This window comes from Bactrocera tryoni, unplaced genomic scaffold, assembly GCF_016617805.1.
Source record: "Bactrocera tryoni isolate S06 unplaced genomic scaffold, CSIRO_BtryS06_freeze2 scaffold_399, whole genome shotgun sequence".
NCBI lineage: Eukaryota > Metazoa > Arthropoda > Insecta > Diptera > Tephritidae > Bactrocera > Bactrocera tryoni.
Genome location: NW_024396105.1, coordinates 34,063 through 44,974, shown reverse-complemented (window position 1 = coordinate 44,974; position 10,912 = coordinate 34,063). Strand labels below are relative to the sequence as shown.

Sequence of the window (10,912 nt, the reverse complement as noted above, 5' to 3'; positions counted from 1 at the left end):
ATGGTTAGGTCATGTTGTCCGAATGGACGAAAACACTCCAGCTCTGAAAGTATTCGACGCTGTACCCGCCGGGGGAAGCAGAGAAGAGGAAGACCTCCACTCCGTTGAAAGGACCAAGTGGAGAAGGACCTGGCTACGCTTGGAATATCCAATTGGCGCCACGTAGCGAAAAGGAGAAACGACTGGCGCGCTGTTGTTAACTCGGCTATAATCGCGTAAGCGGTGTCTACGCCAATTAAGAAGAAGAAGAATTGAGTTTTTTATTGATTATTATTCACTGCTATTTACATGTATGCACAAAATTCGAAGTCTTTGCTATTAGTTTAAATACTACATACTAAAATCAACAAATATGATAGACTAAAGAGTTGTTCACTAATAATGGTACTAAATGGCTAAAATGAATTGGTTCATTAATAGTAAAGTAACTTAACATATTACTAATCGGTTTACAATATATTGACTGATACTTCTGTAGTTACAGTATAGATCTCTAAAATGTAAATCACATCCGAAAAGGAAGAGGGTCTAATAAATAAATAACGAATACTGGAAAGATTACTGATATGATAGGTAAGAATTTATGTATCTGAATCTAATATCGATATTATGAGATAAGGTTTAAAATAATTAGGCTGTAAATATATGCATGTACTATATGTAAATCATACACTGACAGATACATAAGGTTTGTTAGAAAAACGAAAATCATTATAGTATGTAGTGTGTGAGAGTTATGGCGGTATCGACTTGATTTTATCTTTTTTCTCAATACTACATAATGCATATTAACACGGAAATACGAACATTAAAGTAAATTTTTTTTGTATTTTTATTATTTTTTTAATTTTTGTAAAAAGGTCTTTACTGTATATTTTACTTTCTCTGCTCTTGAAATATAATTTTTTGAGTCAGAGCTTCCCTCTAAACGATATTTGATGTTAATTTATTTTGTGGCAGTAATATAAATTGATTACTTGGAGCCATCAAAATCCTCGGTAAATGAGCTAGTTGATCAGCTGCTGGGCCGGTGATATTGGTTGCTACAATTAAATTGTCTTTCAGTTCCATAAGAAGCAGCTTTGTCCCGTTGCACATGCTTGAAGGACTTAAATTCCTCAAAAGCATAATTGGAATTAAATTTTTTAAAGCCAATTCAAGTGGTAGCCGGCCAGAAGGGTTTAATGAATTTAACTGCGTTTCCGATATCAGTTACGGTGTCTATCGATATGTATTTTTTGTTTTTCCGGGAACTTTTTAAATAATGAAATCGTTCATTTCGTTGACTTTTTCATTTCTGGGTGAAATTCCTTTTCGTGCAAATTATCGATGTCAGGGAATACTGCATCTATTAAAATTTCCAAACTATGGACTACTTGGCCTAGAAACTCATCCAGAAGAATATTATAATTACTCCTTAAATTTGAAGTATGAAAAATTTCTTCCCGAAATTTAAGCAGAGGCCCATTTTTTCGGATAGAAGATATTGATTGCTGTTCAAGATTTATGTATATCGGAAATTTAAAAGATGAATGAGCAGTTTTTCATCCTTTAGAAAGGTTGCATCAATTCCTGACGAAGCAACTGCTATCGCTATCTTCCCTGATTGTCTTATTTTAGTAAGTATAAAATTTGCAAGAAAGGTTTTGCCAGTACCCCGGCGTATCCAAAAAGAAATATTGTTTTTGTTATTATTCACGCTATAACTCGCGCTTTTCAGTGTGTTGCAGCTTAGCTAAATGTTAAATAACATTATCTGACTAAATTTAACATTCTCTGTTATAAATAAGTAATGACTTTTTTGACTTCACGCTCGGAAGTCAGTTGAAAATCATCATTTTTACAAACCATACTCTTTAGATTAGCTTCAAAGTGGTTCAGGTCATTTTGCATATCAATCAACGGTTTAGTCAGCTATTGCGAACAGACAAAAACCCAACTTATTTTTATATATAGTATATGGCGGCTGAGGAATGTATTTGCTCGATTTAACCCAAACAGACAAACCACAGTCAGAGAAGTATTATCCCTGAATTTCAAGTATATATCTCACACATTGACTGATACTTTCGATCAAAATACAATTTTAGATACTTGGGTTCAAATATTCCGTATCTAAGGGGTTTTTGTTGGATTTGAACATTTTCTAACATAAGGTGACTCATACTTAAGGCATAATTCGAATACCCTGTACCTAGTTGTGTTGTTCTCACGACCACTTTTTAAAAAGGTTTTGCCCACAAGTTCTCCTTGCTACTGCGGTCTCCTGTACGAAATTACAATTTTATTTTTTAATTCAGTTATAGCACTTTATATGTTTTCGGTTAATGGCGTTTTGAGGGCTTGTGGTCCAATTACGCCCATCAACGAACTAGTAATTTATTGTGCTAACGGACCCGAATACCAAGTTGTATCAAGATATCTCAATTTTTACTCAAATTACAGAGAGACAGTCACCCGGATTTTAACTCGCTTCTTTATCCTCATCGCTTATATATATATAATAAATAAAATATATATATATATATACACTCCTGGCCACGCAAACCTTACTACTAAATATATACATTAAATTATTAAATATTTTTAAATGTAAAGAACAATTCTGCAACAGGTATTAACCACATACGAGTATACATATGTATAGCGAATGGAAAAATTAACAATATGACTTGAAGTGGCAACTTATTGAGAAGGCTATGAATAATTTAAGGCCAAAAGTCATTTATGATACATGAAACACCACGACATTTTCGATGCTTGAGAAGAGAATAAATAATTAAGTAGACTTTTGACTGTTGCCAATTGACCACGGAACAGAAATCATGAACAAATTGGAGTGTACCATGAGAGCCATAAATGGTGAATAGGTGAGTTGAGTAATGTCTTTTTTGAAGTTATACTTCTTATACGAGTTCGGAAAAGGTTGCGATAGATTCAGGTTGCGCAACCTTGCTCAATATGAATCTACGCAACCTTGTCTGCGAAGATGTTCGAGCAGCAAGCGAAGCGGTGACAATCGGCGATCGTTTGTTCGTTTCTTTCGGCACAGCTCGGCTTTTCTACCAACAACACAATGTTGCCATGCTTATGCTGTTGCTGTTTTTGTGGAACAATGCTTCAATTTTTGGTTGGTGACATATTCAATTAAAAATAAATTCTGTTGGGATTCGAACCTACGTGCTCGTCGTAACTTTTCAAGCGCTTACCACCAACACCACCATTGACACTTGAATTGCGTTGTCCTAATAATGGTTTGGTTATGCATGAAAGAAATATACAATGGATCGCCGATTGTTACCTCTTTCCTTGCTGCTGCTGCGTATATGTATGTTTGTATGCTTGTGCATTATTGAAGTTATGCTTCTTTTTCTTTCGTTTGTCTTTCATTTCTGCGAATTTTCAACTATTTTGCGTACATTTTGGTTGAAATACTTTACAAGATCATTTCTGTAGTTAGTCTTCATTTAAATTTTTTGGAAATCGACCCGCGATGACGAGGTATATCGTTTTATCTGACAGCGTGAGGTTTATGAACTTCATTTCTAATATTGTGTTGTGGCATATTAGAAATGATGTTTCTTCGAAAATCGCTCGCTTACAACGGATAAAACGACTTCTAAGTGGTGATTTTAATGAATAAATTCCAAGGTTTTACGCAAAAATAATGCGGTCAATAAGTACAGTATGCTTAGGTATGCTTGCGCGTTATTTTTCTTTCGTTTGTCTTTAACTTTTGCGAATTCTTAACTATTTTATGTGACTTTATTTCTTTCGTCTCTCTTTTTTTTGTGCGAATTCTTTGAATTTCTGAACGCGCACATACGTATACATACATTCATATGAGCATGTGCAGATACACAAGATAGGATAGAAAGATGTATGCCTTTTAACATCGTATACTATACTAATAAATATTTTTCGTACTAATAGAAATTAAATTTATCACAGCAATATTATGTATATGTATATTAGGTATATTGCTGTGATAAATTTAATTTCTATTGGTAAGAAAAATATTTATTAGTATAGTATTACGATGTTAAAATGCAAAAAGTGAAGACTGAGTCCGTCGAGATTCGAACCTGCGTTCACATTGTGACTTTTTATGTGCTTACAACCAACACCACTATTGACACTTTCGTAGCGTTGTCTTAAGTATGGTTTGGTTATGCATGTAAGAAATATACGATGGTTCAAATAATTTTGTTTAAGTATAGAAATATGCTTTTGTAGAACATTTGCCTTCGCAAACATACAGAGAAATGTGCAAACGACATAATATATGTATGATTGTTTCGCATTTTGCTTCTACGCCGGTCAAATTTCTATACAAAAGACAACTAAGGCAAATAATTTTAAAAAAATTTATTGATAATTAAATATAAATGAAAATACATGTAAATTTACTTAAATTTATTTAAATTTATTAAAAAACTTATTTAAATTTATTGAAAAACTGCAAAGAAAAATAAAAAGAAAATTCATTTTACTTTGGCCCAGTTTTGTGCACAATACAAATGCAACGCCAATAATGAATACAAGAAATAGACTAAACACCATGATATAAGATATACAAATCATAATATGACAACCCAATTCGAGAAGTACAAAAGGGAGATGGTTACGCTGCATATTCCCTTTCGCAACGAAGAGACAGAACTACTTTCCGAGTCAAAATTCCTTCATTTAGACTTTGCTTTATAAAATGTGCATAAGGAATTTAAATGTTCTAGTTTTCTTTCATACAAAATGATATGCATTTCTGAATATTACTAAGAAGTATAACTTCTTCCGCGCGTAGGGACTCCACGCACCTTTTTTTGGTTGGACTGTATGTATTCCACAGCTACAACTGGTACGACGATGTAACTGCGAACTCTATCAATTTATTTTCAATACGTTTTGCATTCAAACTGTCACTACAAACAGTGTAAGCTACTCGAACTGTTAAGTTCTGCGTGATTAACTGCTCGTTAAAATGTTTGCTTTCATTCAGTCTCTGTTAGGTAATTTACTCATAATGTGAGTTTTATTTTTACATGTAAGTTAGAAACATGTTTCTAATTTCATATGGAATTAATATAAGCATTCATGCTATTTATTTATGTGACATACTACATATGTTATATGCTACATATCGTCACCTGAAATGCAAAATAACGTATCAAAAAAAAATCGAAATTGAATGCCTTATTGATTACGCTTCACTACTTCAAATTACATACATAATATTACATATGTTCAACATTTTCTGGTTCTCCGATCAAATATAAACTAGTTTTAACCAATATTAAAATTTTGTTTCACTCATGTTCCATTTTATTTCGTGTTTCATTCATGCCTCTGTAAATTTCCGAAAATGTTGTTACGTTATTTTGCATTTCAGGTGACGATATACTCCTTCCACATATTCTACGTCTATGTAACATAATGTCACTCATACGACATGTACTCCATGATAAATTCACATACATATATTTTGACATATCTGTGAGTATTTCACTAAACAAACTTACCTCAATCTGGTATTTTTAACGAAATATAATTATTAATGTGATATCGATGGTAATCTGAACTAAATTTTCGAACAACTAGATTCGTGTTACTAAACGCTAATAATAATTTTAGTTCAATTTTATCTATCGGGTGATTTTTTAAGAGCTTGATAACTTTTTTTTTAAAAAAAACGCATAAAATTTGCAAAATCTCATCGGTTCTTTATTTGAAACGTTAGATTGGTTCATGACATTTACTTTTTGAAGATAATTTCATTTAAATGTTGACCGCGGCTGCGTCTTAGGTGGTCCATTCGGAAAGTCCACTTGGGCAACTTTTTCGAGCATTTCGGCCGGAATAGCCCGAATTTCTTCGGAAATGTTGTCTTCCAAAGCTGGAATAGTTGCTGGCTTATTTCTGTAGACTTTAGACTTGACGTAGCCCCACAAAAAATAGTCTAAAGGCGTTAAATCGCATGATCTTGGTGGCCAACTGCCCATGCATCCCTTTTACGCTGGTGGAATCATTGGACCGTTTTTTTTCAAAGATGCTGTTGGACGCAACGTTACGGTGAATGGCGATCGCTATCGTTCGATGCTAACAAACTTTTTGTTGCCAAAAATGGAAGAACTGAACTTGGTTGACATGTGGTTTCAACAAGATGGCGCTACATGCCACACAGCTCATGATTCTATGGCCATTTTGAGGGAAAACTTCGGAGAACACCATCTCAAGAAATGGACCCGTAAGTTGGTCACCAAGATCATGCGATTTAACGCCTTTAGACTATTTTTTGTGGGCTACGTCAAGTCTAAAGTCTACAGAAATAAGCCAGCAACTATTCCACATTATTTCCGAAGAAATTCGGGCTATTCCGGCCGAAATGCTCGAAAAAGTTGCCCAAAATTGACTTCTCCGAATGGACCACCTAAGACGCAGCTGCGGTCAACATTTAAATGAAATTATCTTCAAAAAGTAAATGTCATGAACCAATCTAACGTTTCAAATAAAGAACCGATGAGATTTTGCAAATTTTATGCGTTTTTTTTTTAAAAAAAGTTATCAAGCTCTTAAAAAATCACCCGATATTTTAGGCAAAAAATACACTCACATATTGGCTGTAATATGCGTTACAAAGTCACCCCGAAGTTCGAAAACTGCATACTAAGAATATAAGGGCAAAATGAAGTATTGGCCCGATTCCAATTTTTACATACAGACATACCATTATAAGAAAATGACATACCTTAATTTCAGTTTTATATATCAGATATTGACCGACATTTTCGATCAAAAGTCAACTGTAGGTAAAGGGGTCTAAATATACGGTACCTAGGGGCTCGAACAGTTTCTATTGGATCAAGATAATTTTTTCTCATAAGCTGGAACACACTAAAGACATTATTCGTGCGAAGTTTTATCTCGTTACATTAATTGCTTCTTAATTTGTGTACCGGAAACTGAACGAATCTAGTGAAATTTAAAATAGTACTATATGAGAAGTAGACGTGATTTCGTCCATTTTCAGCGGAGAGTAAGAATGTCAATAGAATGCCTTGTATTATAGTTTGTCTAAATCGGTTGGTCGGGTTCCGAGATATGGGATTTCACCAAAAAGTGTGCGGTGCCCGCCCATCATCCAATTTTCATACCGGTTCCCATTAAGCTCTCTTATGTCATCTTTATGGTAAAATTTAATGTCTTTGGCTTACTTAGTTACTGATTTATCGCATTTTTAGTAGTTTTTAACAGTACTGTTATATGTGGAGTGAGCGGTGTTTTTCTCCGATTTTATCCGTTTTCACAGTGTCGGTAGAAGTTCTTATGAGATTCGTACTCAGCTAATTTGGTTGTTGTAGCTTAAGTGGTTTAGGAGATATTTAAAATTTATTCTAATAACTGGAGATGCGAAGTGCTTAAATATTGATATTTTCTGTTAAACGAAGTCTTTTATGAACATTCAGCCATAAAGTTTCATTTTTAATAGTCACTGAAGTGTGAAGAATTAATATATAAGATGGTTATTTATTTTTCGCTTATCGATATGATATTTATATCATTCTCCTATTGAAATATTATACAACATTTTTAACTGAAACATGTAAAAATTTTGTGATAAATTCAATCATTATCAGCGTTTCTATTGTCGACAACCCACGGTTGAAAAAATCTACCATAAAATTCCCTGCTACATGTTGGGATAATATTTTTAAGCAAAATAAATGTAAAATATTAAAATATGAGAATTTCTAACTACTCACCACTTTACATACATACATATTTCACAAAATTTTTGCAATGGCTTTCAAGTATAACAAAATAAAAAAATACATTCGGAGAATTTAAAATTCATAACTCATTTCCATTCCATCAACCTAATTATTATCATTTCATGCTGGTAAAGAAAAGGGAAACATTTTCAATTAGCTATTCAAGCAGTAACAGAACATCTGTGAAAATAGTAACTGCTGTGTGGTTTATGAATTAAAATATAATAATATGTATAATTTCACTCAAACTGTGAAATCAGTATATATAGAATTTTGCATTAAATTAGTAAGATTTTTAAATAAATTGTTTACAATAAAATAAAGAAAAATACATAATTTTTAACCAAATTGATATACAATTTCTTTCACATATTAAACCACGAACATGGAGAATATACATACTTTTTCTAATTTTCTATTTGCAAAAAATTTGCTGGCAGTTCTTTCCGCATTTTCACAAACCTTGTTATAGCTCCTTACCTAATCGTGCATTATTTGTTCTAATGAAAAAGTTCATAGGTTTTTCGAAATAGTAATAGGTTTACAGAAAAGAGTTGGGCTTGAAACTATTTTACAAATTAACTCAAAAATATGTTATGTAATAATGTAAGCGTGTACATTAAGTGTGAATCGGGTAAAAAATACGCTATGAGTACCATTTATATGTACATTTTGAAGTTGAAAATAACAAATAAACCCCCTATATTTTCGGCCATCTAGTGCCCTTTTTATCGGTCAATATGTGATATACTATGTATAACAAAGGAATAATATGAAAGCAATTTCCTTCGAAAAAATGGTGGAATAATTTTCAAAAATCAAATGTCCAAATAGAATTTAACAATCCAATCATATAAACGATATTCGAATACATATGTTCAAATGTACCCATATGGATTATGCATATTTGCTGTTTTGCGAATATCCTTCTTTTTTATTGTATGGAATAATAAACAGCAACGAGTTGACTAATGTGTGTATATTACTCGCCATTAAGAATTTTTTAATAAATGTACAAAAGACTTACTCACATGATTAGACACATTACATTCATCAAAAGCAAACTCAGTATTAGCAGAAAATATCCCCAAGTTGTTGACTAGTGAAGAACTTATCTCATGAGTTGCTCCGTTTCAACCACACGGGAATTCTCTCATTAGTGCATTACTAATACCAACAGTGTCGGTAATTTAAAGTGTAAATAAATGTTCTGATTAAGTAATAAACACATGGTCAAAGGCTACATTATTATATGTATTATACCAATCGTACTATACGGTAAGCAAATTATTTTATTTTTCAACTATTCATATGCTTTAATTGAACTTGACCTGAAAGCGGAAAGTAATTAACATGAAATTTTAATGCTATTTGCCCATTTGTTCTAAAGAAGGAGCACAATTTTAATTACTCTGATTCAATTAAGCGATCAAAAATTTTATGATGATTTTAGATGAATATTTCTGAAGTGCAATGAATTCAACGACCACTCGAATAAGTGGGAGCTCGTTCTTTGTATCGTTATTTTATTTTCCCATTGTGCATTATGTAATTATTGTTGATAAAAAGGTTCCTGAATGTATATAGAAGGTATCAAATATACATGGACAGAAAATTCTTCGGCCCTACTTCGATCTCAAAGTATGATTCATTTAGTAATCCATAATATAAAAATGAATCGCAAAATGTGTTGCTATGCATAACTCAGCTGGACCAATTTGGCCACTTCTTTTTTTTAAAGCAAAGGCTCGAGTATCCTGATGAAATTGTCAGAGGTTGTTCGTTGTGGATCAGGGAAGGTTCGGAAATAAAAATACTCTATACTTTTCATGACTTGAAAAATTCCAAAAAGTAACTTTTTTCCATATAAATTTTTATACTCTCGCAACAAAGTTGCCAAAGAGAGTATTATAGTTTTGTTCACATAACGGTTGTTTGTAAGTCCTAAAACTAAAAGAGTCAGATATAGGGTTATGTATACCAAAGTGATCAGGGTGACGAGTAGAGTTGAAATCCGGATGTCTGTCTGTCCGTCCGTCTGTCCGTGCAAGCTGTAACTTGAGTAAAAATTGAGATATCATGATGAAACTTGGTACACGTATTTCTTGGCTCCATAGGAAGGTTAAGTTCGAAGATGGGCAAAATCGGCCCACTGCCACGCCCACAAAATGGCGAAAACCGAAAACCTATAAAGTGTCATAACTAAATTTGGCACAAAGGATCGCATTAGGAAGAGGCATATTTGGACGTAATTTTTACTAAGTTTTTTATACATATCTCGGAATTTACTATAGCTATGTCAACCAAACAGAGTCGTTTCCTTCAGGCATTTCCATATACAGTTTAAAAATGGAAGTAATCGGATAATAACCATGCCCACCTCCCATACAAAGGTTATGTTGAAAATCACTAAAAGTGCCTTAACCGACTAACAAAACACGTCAGAAACACTAAATTTTACAAAAGAAATGGCAGAAGAAAGCTGCACCCAGGCTTTTTTTAAAAACTGAAAATGGGCGTGGCCTCGCCCACTTATGAACCAAAAACCATATCTCAGGAACTACTTCACCGATTTCAATGAAATTCGGTACATAATATTTTCTTAACATCCTGATGACATGTAAGAAATATGGGTGAAATCGGTTCACAACTACGCCTTCTTCCAATATAACGCTATTTTGAATTCCATCTGATGCCTTCTCTGTATAATATATACATTAGGAACCAATGATGATAGCGGAATAAAACTTTGCACAAATATGGTATTTGAGCTGAGGTAACCCTTGTGGAAAAATTGTCGTGATCGGACTATAACTTTTCAAGGTCCCTGATATCGAACACGAAGAACTCAGTGCCTAACCTAACATAACCTAATTTTTCACCGAAAATATCGGTAAGTCTCTCAGACATTTATATGTAATTCAGAGGGCATCACTTTTATACTCTCGCATTTATACTCTCTTCTTTGGATGGTGGATGGTGGTTACACCAGATCAAATTGATGAAATCATTTCCGTGGAAATTCCTAATGCAGTATTATACGAAGTGATGAAAACCAATTCATGCACCTTGCGGACAATACAATCCCTTTTCGGTTTGTATGTCTGACAATAAATGCTCGAAACACTATCCAGGTGCTCTTC

At 33.2% G+C, this 10,912-nt stretch overlaps 1 pseudogene; it reads left to right on the top strand.

The window, feature by feature from the left end:
- Positions 1 to 3,427: 3,427 nt before the first annotated feature.
- LOC120781159 lies at positions 3,428 to 3,628 on the top strand (annotated as a pseudogene).
- The last annotated feature ends 7,284 nt before the right edge of the window (positions 3,629 to 10,912 follow it).